At 41.8% G+C, this 13,826-nt stretch overlaps 1 protein-coding gene across 1 annotated transcript in view; it reads left to right on the top strand.

The window, feature by feature from the left end:
- The window catches only part of LOC145397992 (glutamate receptor ionotropic, delta-2-like), a 173,997-nt gene that overhangs the window by 17,221 nt on the left and 142,950 nt on the right, over positions 1-13,826 (top strand). The gene's annotated exons all lie outside the window — the stretch shown is intronic.

The raw sequence follows: 13,826 nt of genomic DNA on the forward strand, positions 1-13,826 counted from the left end.
AATAGTTCTTTGATGTCATTTATACAATGGGACACATTGTTTTTACTTCACATTCTTTGATCTCATCATTTTACATCTCATTACTGTGCAGTGCGATGCGGAACTACTTTTCCATTCAGCAATTTCCTTGATAAACAGTCATATTTGCTCTATTATCACTGACATAGAGTAGTATATGGCTACCCTTGTTCCTGAGTGCCTTGGATATAGCTCAGCACAACCTGTCATTATATTGATTACAAATCTTTCTAAAAAATAGGTCTCTTACTCTGGCATTGAGCTCCACCGACAATTGTATGATCACAATAAACTGTCCTGTCACTCCAAAAGTGCGTGTCGATCTTTCCAAGAGATTTTTTATTTTTATTTTTTTTTTTTTTAAAGCAAGATACACGGTACAAGCCCGCAAGAGTGCTCCCAGCAAGAAAGAGAGAGAGAGAGAGAGAGAGAGAGAGAGAGAGAGAGAGAGAGAGAGAGAGAGAGAGAGAGAGAGAGAGAGAGAGAGAGAGAGATGCAACTGAGACTCCTAGACATGCTGAGTTTAAAAGATTAGTCATAGGCAGTAGGAAATACAGACAGAGGAAGACAGTTCTAGAGTTAAGCTGTTGCATGCAAGAAGAACTGGGAGAATTAGTTAACTCTTTCATTCGAGTGATGGACACGAAAGAAGTGCGAGTTTGTTGTAAGACGGATGCTGTGCGCCTGCCGTAATGGAGGAGGGATGCATGCTCAGTCCATAGGGGCAATGGTCATTGAGGTATCGATAGAAAAGAAATCAAGATGCAACAGCGCGGAGGAGAGACAGAGGTTGAAGGTAACCAGTAAAAGAAGGAGACTTAATGAGACCAAAAGACTTTGACTCTACTGTTTTGAGATGACCTGAATGTGGGAAGCCTCTGCAGTGGTAAAGAATTTTAACATTTTGGGACAACTGATTTGACGGCCCTTATGCAGTACTTCTGTAACTTGAATTGATTATCACTTCCACGGCCGAGTTCCACCTGGGTGTGTTCTGTGTAGTGCTATGATTTTCATCTTGGGCATAGCTGGATGCATTCCGCACCCCCTCATTAAAGCGAAAAATTTATCTTTCTATCAAGCATTTTTAGTGAAGTTCAAAACAAGATGGTTTCCAAAAGTCACTGGTAAATCCCTACCCCTGAATCATGTGTGAAGCGCATTTGCCTGGAATTGTTAAACATCTGATTTTTGACTTGGCTTTGTCCATTTCAAATGCAAAGAAAATGCCAATACAAGAGGCGGTGCCAAGGCACGGCAAACCCGTCTCTGGCAGTCATTTTGGTGCTGATGTATAAACATAAGAGGATATGTAGTCAAAGATGTCACATATCAAGTTTGAATGAAACTGGGTGAAAACTGATGATCTTACAGTATACCCATTAGAATATTAAGCCTGACCCACCTAACACTGACTCCCATACCACTAAAAGGGGGGTCACCTGCTGATGTAATGAGGCATGTTATAGGGTGCAGATTTAAAAGATGCGCCTTTCGGTTTTGGTTTCATGTTGATATGACGAATTTGAAAGAAGTTATGGCGATAAAACGATTTTTACCCATCCACTTTTTTTTTTAACAGCTGTACAGCGTACAGTCTGGCCCTTGGCTCAATTTGGCCAAAATTTCACTCAGGTGATCAGGTCTTAGCCCATTATTGCTGTAAGTTTAGTCAAAAATTGCTTCAGTAGTTTTCGTGTAAATTTGTTAACAGGCATACAGACAGACAAACAAGCAAATAAACAAAGACACAAACCAAGTGAAAAAATACCCGTCCCCGAGTCCCTCCGGGGAGGGGATGGGTAACAAGCTCTCATTGCACCATCTGCCATCTTGCCAAATTGTTTCTTCAGTGATTACGTTTTCACCTCCAGCCCCATTTTCTATTTCAGTGGTTTTCAAGGGCTAGTAACTCTTCTAGTATGTGAAATTGATAAGAGATTCTATCAGCAGGTATTAGATACATAAAAAAAAAATATTTAGCTATACATTTACTCATGAGACCCCCCCTCAAAAAAAAAAAAAATAATAGGAATCCAAGAGTTCCAAAGGAAAGCACTGGGGGCCTCAACCTGATATGCTCCACTATGAAATCGAATTTTTAAAAATGTCCTGTTGGAACACTATGTTTTCTTGTAACAATTAATTATCGAACATAACGCTCATAATTTTACATGAACGTTTTTCCTATCTTTAGAGGGTGAAATCAGCAAGGGTAATGACCCCAATTCGTTTTTCATCATTTGATTAATAAGGCAAGCGTTTCCCAATGCAGTTCTTATATATATATATATATATATATATACTGTAATCCCTATAATAACCGGATGTTCAATTCCCTGACACCCCAATTCCAGGTTATTTTAGGGACAGGCCTTCAGAACCAGAAATGGCCAAAAACACGTAAAAGACCACAAAAAAAATCCAACTTTTTTTCAATCGTACTTTGAACAACGCACGTGGCGCCGAACGACTGTGTTTGCGCGGAGCTCCCTGCTTCCTCCTCTTGCCATTTCCCGCCTAACTACTGTCGTGACTAGATGCTCATCGCAATTGTTGCCACACGTGCTCGTTTTTGTGAATAAACAGTGAATAAACTGCTATAGCTCGCCACTAGACCACATGGGAATTTACAGTTGTGCATTGTTAAGAAATTAGAATTCAGAGTGCAAAGGATTAAGTGCAGAATGCAAATGGCTTGTTGCAACTGGAGTGGTGCTTGTAAGAACAGAAGGTGGAGTGTTAAACAGTCATAATTCACAGTGCAAAGGATTAAGTGTAGCACAACACTGGATTACTCTACGTGCTTCAAGAGCATTTTCACCACTGGAAGAGCCTTAGAGGAGGTAGGTTAATCTTTGGAAAGGCCACGGACGTGTTGTAAGTACCCTGTACACTGCTAAATATTTTCCTTACTCACTTCTAATCCTCTTCCTTTGGTTCCTTTTCATTTATTTCATGCCTTCTGTCCCTTATTTGTGTGAATAGGGTCTTAAATAGGTGCTATGCATGTCCAGTAGGGACTTCTGTAGGTGCATTTCTGAGTTAGACTGGGTTAGGGTCTATATATACTTGTCCAGGAGGCATTTTCCCAATTCCTGGACAAATCCAATATCTGGACATGCCTTTGGCACTATTACATCGGATGCTGGAGTGATTACTATATATATATATATATATATATATATATATATATATATATATATATATATATATATATATATATATATATATATATATATATGGAGCCTTTGTGGTACAGTGGTAAAGTGTGCGTTTTCGTACGTGGGAGAACAAGGGTTCATGGCCGGCCAGGGTAATAAACTTTGGGTGTGTTCTTCCGGCCATGTACTGCTTTGGCGGACATAAGGGGTGCTGTGATTAAATCAGTGTCACATACTATGAAGTATGCTTGCCCCCAGTTGGCTTGTGCAGGCCAATTACACTTGGTTCACAGACTACATACACATCCAAAGCCACTCCAACACTACAATTACACTTACAAGCACTTTTCACCCTACATACAATCTCCACCAGACGGCCTAAACAACTTTGTAGAGATATATCGGCTGTATCATCCCCACTTTGGTCGAGATAGGCCAGTCCTCCAGTGGACACTCACACAGCTGATGAGATGAGATGGCATGTATACACACGTCCATGCGTAACACCATGAACACATGCTCTTGTTTGAAATGGAGACATATTCTGAATTGTATCACTTAGGCTGAGTCCTGAAAGTCAGTAGAAAACTAGCTGGCCTCCCAGGATTGACTGGTATTCAAGGTAGTGTTTAACCTATGGTTAGCCTTCTACACAAAAGCAGAAGGCACTGTTGTCGAAAAGTAGAGATAAAGTTGAGACCCAGACAATAATGCAGTAAGGTTAGCTAGCTACAGAAGAGCAATGCTGTTTAGACTGCAGTTAACTCGTGGAACATAGCTCCATTGCTACTGAAAGACAAATACGAGGGTGACTTCCTTGAAAACAAGTGTTTTGTACGTTCGTCTTCTGTAGGCGAACTGTAGCCAACCAATGTTGCACAAAATGACGTACTTACTGGTTACCGCCGTAGGGTCGTCCTTAATTTTCAGCTTGAAAAAATTACTGTATTTCAGCTGCTGCGGGACTTCGCTCCTATTGGTTAAAAAATTAAACATGCAAATCTTCATGCTTATTAGATAATATTAAATGGTGTCGCATCATAATCAAAATAACACTATTATGGCGCAATGTTGATATGGCACCGGGTTACCTAGGTCCCCCTCTTTGCAGAGTATCAGCCCCTCACTGGGGGCGGTATCGTGGGAACCCAACTCCCACTCATTGTTGCCTAGTTTTTTGGCTTGTAATTTGCCGGCAGCTGTAGCTTTCTTCGCATCTGGATACACTTGCCTGCGTTGTTCACCAACCTGGAGATGAAACCGCCATTGATCTACGTTCTTGGTCAACACTGGAGTAAACTCTTGTACCGGTGCTACCCCTCTTTCAGCAAAGTCATTTGTTACCTGTAGTCCATGGACGATGCGCTCATTCCTTGTAATCCTCACAACTTTCCCATGTATGTGGATCGAATTCTAAGAATGAATGAGTATGGCGAAGCAGTGTGAAGATCTCTGTGTTATTGGTCACAAAACTTGAAAGTGTTTTCTGATTCAGCACTTTTAACCTCAATTTCAACTGTTGCTCTCTTTTAGTTGATCTTTGCTTCCTTCTCCGTTAAGATTCATCACCATTTTTTGCTTCTCTTTAGAGCCAACAGTTGGATCAAAAAGGCCAATCCAACTAATTGCTGTGACAACTACCACAAGTGACAGCCAAATGCTTTCAAACAGACTTGTGAGATCCTTATCAGGTTAAAGTGACAATTCCTGGAGAAGCCTTAAATTGTTTTCTGGAGCTAGGGCTGTTTTTGTTGCCATCAAGCATAATTTCAGGTATTGCTTCATGATGAACACAACAAACCGCTTCAGTTCTCGGCCTTGAATAAGTGTGATGCTTGTCTGATGATGGAAAAGATAGACTTTGGTGCGGTATATTACTTTAGGCATCCATCTGGCATGGTGGTAAGCACCAGGGTGCTGAAACCGTGTTCCACAGAGCGGTACACCACCCGAGACAGTAATGGACAATTCTAGCAATTCTCGATAATCATATCGAGGTTGGCTTTCTTGCAACTGTTTCATACAAAATGCTATGAGCTCATCACAGTGCTAACTATCAAACACCGGCATTTCCTCCTTGTTATTCAAGGTCTGAAAGCATGTTGTGTCAATATTATTCCTCTTGGCTTTGAACTGCTTGCATATGTGAATGTCGGGACCAGAGGTCTGTCTAAGGCAAATGGTGAAGGAGTTTTTTTTTTTTTTTTTTAAGATAATGAATGAAGGAAAAATAAAGGAAATTATATAAAAAAGTTCATGTGCTTAAAGGCATCCTCCATTCATAAAATATTTATAACAACTGGATTTAAAAAGTGGATTAAATGTTTGTGGGATGCAACTCCCAGGAAATGAAATGTACAGAGTAGTAGTTCTGGGGATAAAATACTGTAATGAATATTGATAAGCAGAGATTCTGCATCGCGGGGGAGAAAGTGTAAGTTCATGGGCGTTCCCAGCTGCCCCAATATTTCGAGAGAAAATGTGAAGGTCAGGAACAATTGACGCAAGTTCATCAGAGCACTAACGGTAAAAGTATCGGTAAAATAATGCTAAAGAAACAATATCTCTAAGTACTGATAATGGACGAAGGTCCTGCGTAATGGCAGGAGTAGTGATTAATCTAATGGTTTCATTTTGAATTTTGTTCAACTACCTCAGTGCAACCGCTCCACATCCACTATAAGTGGCGAACATTATTCGATCTGGGAACGCACATGAATTTTGTATATTGAGGCCATCTGCTCGTCAGTGAAGAATTCACGATCTCTGTACATATGTCCCATTTTTTAAAAATCATTTTTAGCAAGGGATTCAACATAAGTTGTGCAGCTTAGGTTGGTGTTTAGTGTGACACCTAGGATATCAATTGCAGTGGATATGGGAATATTGATATCATTTAAAACTATGTTTTTTTTTTTTTTTTTTTTTTGACGTGTCCGACTCTGGGCAAAGGCTCAGGGCCTATTTCTTGGGGGCAGTGGCCTATCCTAAAGCCCAGTAGTCCTCCTAAGCCTCCACATGTCACCACTTCGGCGCTAACACCCACCTTCCATATCGAATACATTCTAGTGCTGTCTCATACAGGACTGGTGTATTGGTATTAGCGCAGGTCTTTTTGCAACATGTCGGCGGGTCATCTGGTAGATCAGGAAAGTCTGCTTTTTAGGAAATTCAAATCCTTAAACTGTTCCCTGACCCAGCCGGGATTCGAACCTGGGTCCATTAGGACTGCAAGCCGCCTCTCTACCGATTCAGCCACCGCCTACCCCAGTCTGAGGGATTCTTTCTTTTGGAGAAATTAATGTATTTAGTTTTCTGAGTCTTAAATGAGACCAGATCTGTTGGTCCTCATTGATTAATTTTAGAAAGATCCTGGTTCAGAGAAACTGCTGTGTTTATTTGGGAATTTATAATATCACATTGTGTAAAGGAGGTACTAAATGTGAAAGAATTATGATCTGTCGAGTCATCAGCATTAGAGTGTATTGGGCTGTGAGTGACGGATAGGAGGTCATTTATATGAGAAAGAGGATTGGGGCCAAAACTGATCCCTGAGGTACGCCAGCATTTATGGAATTAAATTATGAATAAATTCCATCTACCATGACCCGTATTTTTCTATTATGAATGTAAGAAGAAATGAGAGGAATTAGTGATGCTAGGCATAGTGTGACATCGTAGACAATATGGCCCAGTACCATACTCTGTCAAATGCATTTGAAATAGCAAGTGCAGTTGTGTGTGTTTCACAATGTTGGTCCATTCTTTTGTTAATCTGATGGGTAAGAAGGCAAAGAATGTCTAGAGTTGAACGTTCTTGTCTAAATCCATACTGCCCATCAATGATTAATTTATTGATTTCTAAGTTCTTGACTATGTATTTGTTTATTGGTGTCTCAAACACTTTATCGAAAACAGAAGTTATAGCGACAGGTCTATAGTTTGATGGATCAGAAGTGGCACTGTTTTTAGGAACAGGAAGGATATTTGCTTCTTTCCAAGAGGTTGGAATACTTGAGGTACAGATGCATAAGCAGAAACATTTTGCCAATACAGGAACCAACACTGGGGAGGAATTGTTAAGTGCTATTGAAGGAATTTCATTAATCATATAATCCCCATAAATAAAAAAAAGTTGATGTTTATCTGTCCGTTTTTCCGCTATAGAAACCAAAGAAGAGGGACACAGAACCCTATAAACAGCTCAAGCAAATACAACTTTAAAAATGAATTTAATTTGTACATTATGCTTGCTAAGTGTCACCCTTGGTAGTCAAGAGAAGAACCAATCATAAAGGACCAAGTCAGTGTGTGGGAAACATGGTAGCTAATTACCGTAGAGGTTTTTACTTCTACACACATACCATTATTTGCTACAACAGGCCAGATGGGTGGACGGATTAGTGGGGTTGGGGTTTAGGATTAAATGGATGGGTGTGTGTGGAGGGGCAGTGTTTAGTGGATGGGTGGGTGTGGAGGGGCAGGGTTTAGTGGATGGGTGTGTGTGGAGGGGCAGGGTTTAGTGGATGGGTGGGCGTGGAGGGGCAGGGTTATAGTGAATGGGTGGGTGTGGAGGGGCAGGGTGCATAGATTGGATGGGAGGGTGGGTATGCGGGGAGGAAGGGGCAGAGTGGGTAGGGTAGGTTCACAAGGTTGGGTAGATGTGATAAGGTAGCGTGGGTGGGTGTGTGGATGGGTAGGGTGCGTTGATGAGTGGCTGTGTAGACAGAACGGGAGGGAAGGTGGATGGGTAGGGTAGGTGGAGGAGGTGGGCTGCTTTGGAGGAATAATGGTCCATAATACGAACAGGTACGTCATGAATAAATCCCAGTGTAAGTGGGAACACGGAACATTGGTGGATATATATATATATATATATATATATATATATATATATATATATATATATATATATTTATATATATATATTTATATATATATATATATAGATAGATAGATGATAGATAGATAGATAGATACTGTTACCTTGTAGTGGTAAACAGGCTTGAGTACCGGTACTGCTTCGTTCTAGTACAGGAAAACTAGATATGGTGCAACAGTGCTAAAAAGGCCTACTAACAGCAGTCATATTAAGAACTGTAGCACCAGCCGAGCAGGGCAGTACTCCCGAGGTGGATGGAAAGCTGATGACAGGGAGTGCTGGAACTCCCGTTTCATCAGCCCTCAGGACTAGTTCCTGACCATCCCCCTTTGCTGAACTTTTTCAGTGTCTCAGTTACACAGAGAGTAGGCCAGCATGCTCTCCAACACAAATTTCTCTATCTACACCAAACTACATGCACAATACACACTACACTTCCTTTTCCAAAATTCAACAAAAAAAAAAAATCATGGCGTCTTATCATCCAGCCTCGGAGTCCCCAGGGGGAGGACCATAAATGCCCCCACCTTCTGCCCCTCTCCTGGTGACGACTCGAGGTGCCTTGAACCACTGTCTGACTCTTTTCTTCTTCATTTCTGCAACATTCGCAGCTTTTCCTCTAACTTTCGCTCTGTTGAGCACCACCTCTCCTTTTCTAAACCTCACCCTCTTTTTCTAACGGAGACTCAGCTGTCTGAGGCAACTGACAGCAAACCCTTTTCTGTATCCTCCTACTTTCTCTATACTCATTTCAAAGCCAAAGGTGGCTGTTGTGTATATATATACGCAACGACTTATCTTGCTCTCGTGTTCCTGAACTCGATTCTTCTGAATTCTCTACACTCTGGCTTCGGCTTTCAAGTCAATCTCTGATTAAATATATCTGTGCTTTTTACTTATCCCCCAATTCTACGATCAAAAATTCTTCGACTATCTTACTTCTACGATGGAACACATTCTATCGATTTCTCCTTTCTCTGAAATCTCCATTCTAGGAGATTTCAATGTTCACCACCACCTTTGGCTCTCCTCTCCTTTCACTGATCCACCTGGTGAACAAGCCTACATCGTTTCTATCCTTAATGACATAGAGCAGCTTGTACAGCACCCTACCCGTATCTCAGACCACCTTGGAGAGAGCTCCAACATACTTAACCTCTTCCTTACAACTAATCCTTCTGCTTACACTGTTAATCTTTTCTCTCCGTTGGTCCCCTCCGATCACAACCTTATCACCTTAACCTGTCCTATCACTCCAGCCTGGCCTGTGGACCCTCCAGGGAAACGTCGCCTGTGGCATTTTGGAGCCGTGGATTGGGAGGCCCTCAGGCAGTACTTCTTTGATTTTCCCTGGAATGATTATTGTTTCCATGGCTGCGAGCCATCTGAGTGTGCCTTTCGCATTACGGAGGTTATTCTCTCCGGCATGGAAGCATACATTCCTTTCTCAAATCCTTTGACTAATGCAAGAAAGCCTTGGTTTAATCACGCTTGTTCTAATGCTGTCCGCAACAAGGAGAGGGCCTACAAAAGGTACCGGAGCCAACCCACCCCTGAATCACATCATCTTTGCATTTCTGCCCGGAATCGTGCTAAGTCTGTTCTTCACTTTGCTAGAAATAATATCATCCGTACTAAATGCTCTCAACTCTCCAACTCGAATTCTCCCCGTTCCTTCTGGCACCTTGCCAAAAACCTTTCTAACAACTTTACCTCATCATCCTTCCCTCCTCTTTTCTAATCTGATGGTTCTGTAGCTATTTCTTCTACTGATAAAGCAGATCTCTTCGCACAGACTTTCTCCTCCAATTCCACCTTAAACAATTCCAGTGCTGTTCCTCTATCACTTCCCGCCTCTTACTTCCTCATGACTGACAATAAAATATCTTCAGCTGATGTATTTTCTGCCATCACTGGCCTCAATAATAAAAAGGCATATGGGCCTGATGGAGTCCCTCCTGTTGTTCTCAAGAACTGTGCTTCTGTGCTTACACCCTGCCTAGGCAAACTCTTTCGACTTTGTCTGTCAACTTGTACCTTTCCTTCTTGCTGGAAGTTTGCTCTCACTCAGCCAGTCCCAAAAAAGGGTGACCACTCCCAACCCTCCAACTATCATCCAATTGCTTTAACGTCCTGTATTTCAAAAGTTTTCGAGTCAATTCTCAATAGAAAAATTTTAAAGCATCTTTCCTATCACAACTTTCTTTCTGATCGTCAGTACGGGTTCCGTCAGGGACGCTCCACTGGCGATCTTTTCACCTACCTTTCCGACTCCTGGTCATCCTCCTTTCGGGACTTTGGCGAAAACTTTGCCATTGCACTTGACATCTCAAAGGCTTTCGATCGAGTCTGGGATAAATCTTTAATTTCCAAACTGCCCTCTTACGGTTTCTATCGTTCTATCTGCGCCTTCATCGCTAGCTTCCTTTCTGGTCGTTCTATAGCCACTGTTGTAGACGGCCATTGTTCTTCTCCTAGATCCATCAACAGTGTTGTTCCTCAGGGCTCTGTCCTATCACCAACTCTCTTCCTTTTATTCTTCAATGACCTTCTAAGCTGTACATCTAACCCTATCCACTCATATTCTGATGACTCCACCCTTCACCTTTCCATTCGGTTCCCGCAACGCCCATTTCAGCAGTTACTTCAACAAACAAGGGATGAGGCTATGGCACACCTAATGTCTGACTTGGCTCGTATCTCTGACTGGGGTAAAAATAATCTTGTTGTTTTTAATGCATCTAAGACTCAGTTCTTACACATATCAAGCTGTCAAAATCTTCCACAGGTATACCCACTAATGTTTAATAATATTCATCTTAATCCAGCATCATCCTTGAACATGCATGGGGTTTCATTTACTCGGAACTTATCTTGGAAAGATCATATTACATCTCTTGTAAAATCTGCTTCCAAGAGATTTGGTGTGCTAAGCCGACTCCGTTCTTTCTTTACCCCTGCACAGTTGTTGACTCTACAATATACAGGGGTTTTATCCGCCCCTGTGTGGAGTACAACTGTCATGTGTGGGGAGACTCCCCACATACACCTCTTCTCAATAAGGTGGAGTCAAAGGCTTTTCGTCTCATTAACTCTCCTCCTCTTACTGACTCCCTTCAACCTCTGTCTCTTCGTGGCACTGTTGCATATTTATCTCTTTTCTATCGCTACTTTAATGGTCACTGCTTCTCTGAACTGTCTGCATGCATTCCTCCACCTCTACGACGGGCATGTAGCACCAGTCTAGCAGCAAACTCTCATCCCTTTTCTGTCCAACTCTCTAATGCAAGAGTTAACCGTTACTCCCAGTCCTTCGTTTAAGCAACAGGGCAACTCTGGAACTGTCTCCCTCTGTCTGTATTTCCTGCTGCCTATGATCTCCAGTCTTTCAAATGCAGTGTGTCCAGGCATCTCGAAATGAATGGATCTTGAATTTGGCTCTCTCTTGTATTTTGTTATTCTCTTGGAGAGAACTCTTATTGCAGGCTCATGGCCTTTGGTTCCTTCTTCCTCGCATAAAAAAAAAAAAAAACTGAGTTGCAACCAGACAAGATGGATGGAATAACTATTTTTCCCCCCTCACCTTTCCTTCAGGAACAGGGGCAAGGACGGTGCAAACAAAGAAGACAAGGCAACCACGTCCCCCATCTCCCACGAGATCCTCATAAGCCTAGTCGGCGGTGGTCCTTAAGGGCCCAGGGGAAGTGATGAGATGGGTATGGAGGAGGATTGAAGGGCACCTCAACCCCCACATCCTCTGAGACTTTGTTGAGCCTAAGTCCACCGGGAAGAGGTGGTGTGGGCTTGTGAAGGGTAGGGAGGAGAGAAGCACTGAGGAGGTCAGCCAGGCCAACTTATACCCCACCCCTCTTTACGGTTGAAGATGAGCCTGTTACTGGAGAACTACAATACAGTGAGGAGCAGGCTTGAGTACTGGATCGATCTAGTAGACCCTGACTAGGTGAGTGCAACTCATGCTAGAAGTGACTGGAAGCAGCAAAATGAATAAAAGCACTCTCCCCCTTTTGAATATGAAGCCAGCATGGATAGTTAATATTGGCTGATTTTCCCCCCAAACAAAACTATGGACAGAATCCTAAGACAAGGGCTCCCAATACCCGGCAGCAATAGAGCTACTGTTTCTACTGGCAATCAGAATAACTCTGAAGCAGACGGTGCTAAGAGTCTCCTGGGAAGAGGATAAGGCTACCATTTGTTATCCCTTCGTCCTTCAGATCAGAAAAGTAATTGATAACTAAAGGGTTCTAGTCTCTACAGGTCACGAGGTATCACGCAATCGCTGCTATACCATAGCTTGAAGAGTGCGTCCTTTGGTATCTGATTACAGTCAGCTGAGTGCGTATCATGCAGTGCCAGTCACTCCCTTGCCTCCGTGTCGAGAAATGTACAAAGTGGCATCGTTCCATTCCTTGCCCGCCACATCCATCCCTGCCAACACGCCCAAGAATGGAGCTTAGAGATAACGCCATAGAACGTGAATTAGACATAATATTCTCTCCTCTATCGAGTCAGATTATGTCGTCACCGACAGACGAGAGAGAACTTGACACCACACTGGCTCCCCTCCTTTCATAGTATGTCTTGCCACCCACCCTATCCTTTTCTCATACAATGTCTTGCCACCCTTCTTACCATCCTCTCGTACAACAGTATGTCTTGCCATCTTCGCTAACCTCCTCTCGCACGATGCCTTTCCTGGGCGACAGTGATTTGCTTGTTTGTTTGTTTGTTTGTTTCATGGTTTTAGCTCCCACCGAGTAAACACTGTACGACAGAGACTTAAGAAAGCACTTAGCTCCAGTGACATTAGAAAATGCTGTGCACAAGTGACTTTCAGACAGCAGGTGATGTGCTTGGAATGTGAGCGACAGTGACGTGAATTTCCCGATAATGACGTGGTAAAATGTGTGCGGTAGTGACGTGTATATATTTACGACAGTGACGTGTCTATATTTTACGGCAATAACCTATGTGTAGTCTTTGTAAATATTTGTTTCTAGTAAAATAAACCATACACATAAGTGAATGTTCGATTTCTTTATAAAATGTCATGAACAGAAAATAACTGCCTCTCCATATGCTGTTTTACAGATTAAAACAGAAATAAAAAATATGTAGAAAAAAATGCATTTAGCACAATATACGCTAAGTGTACTAATTTATCACAATTAAAGAAGGTGAAATATTACATACTTCGCATCAGTAAGATGAATAATTTACGACAGTGACGTGTGTATATTTTTTGACAAGGACGGACAGTGACATTTGTAAATATTTATTTGTTTGAAAAAAAAAAAAAAAAAAAGCTTAGATGTAAGTGAATAAAAGAGTTCTTCAGTATTTAGCATGGACAGTCAATAACAGCCTGTTCACAGGCTATTTTCAGAGTGACAAATAAGAATAAGACATTTTCAAATATAACTATTTAGCACCGGATGGGACATGCTCACTAGGTTATAATAGTGAAATGTGGTGAAAATATATTATATTTGACGACAGTCACGGGTATACAATATACGACAGAGACGTGTCCATATAGTATTTGTAAATAATTCTTAAAATAAAAGCCGTACACATAAGTGTATCATTGATTTCTTCAGTAATGACAGTCAGGGTTGCCACTCTACTTTTAGCGATCGCACCAAATCAGGCTACTGAAAAGTATCACATCAACACAAGATGTGCCACAATTAATGAATACATATGTACTTACTTCGTTGACTTCAAATTGTGTACCCTCC

The sequence above is a fragment of the Coenobita brevimanus genome, chromosome 44, assembly GCF_032717465.1.
Source record: "Coenobita brevimanus isolate Jiangsu-jjx chromosome 44, ASM3271746v2, whole genome shotgun sequence".
Classification (NCBI taxonomy): Eukaryota; Metazoa; Arthropoda; class Malacostraca; order Decapoda; family Coenobitidae; genus Coenobita; species Coenobita brevimanus.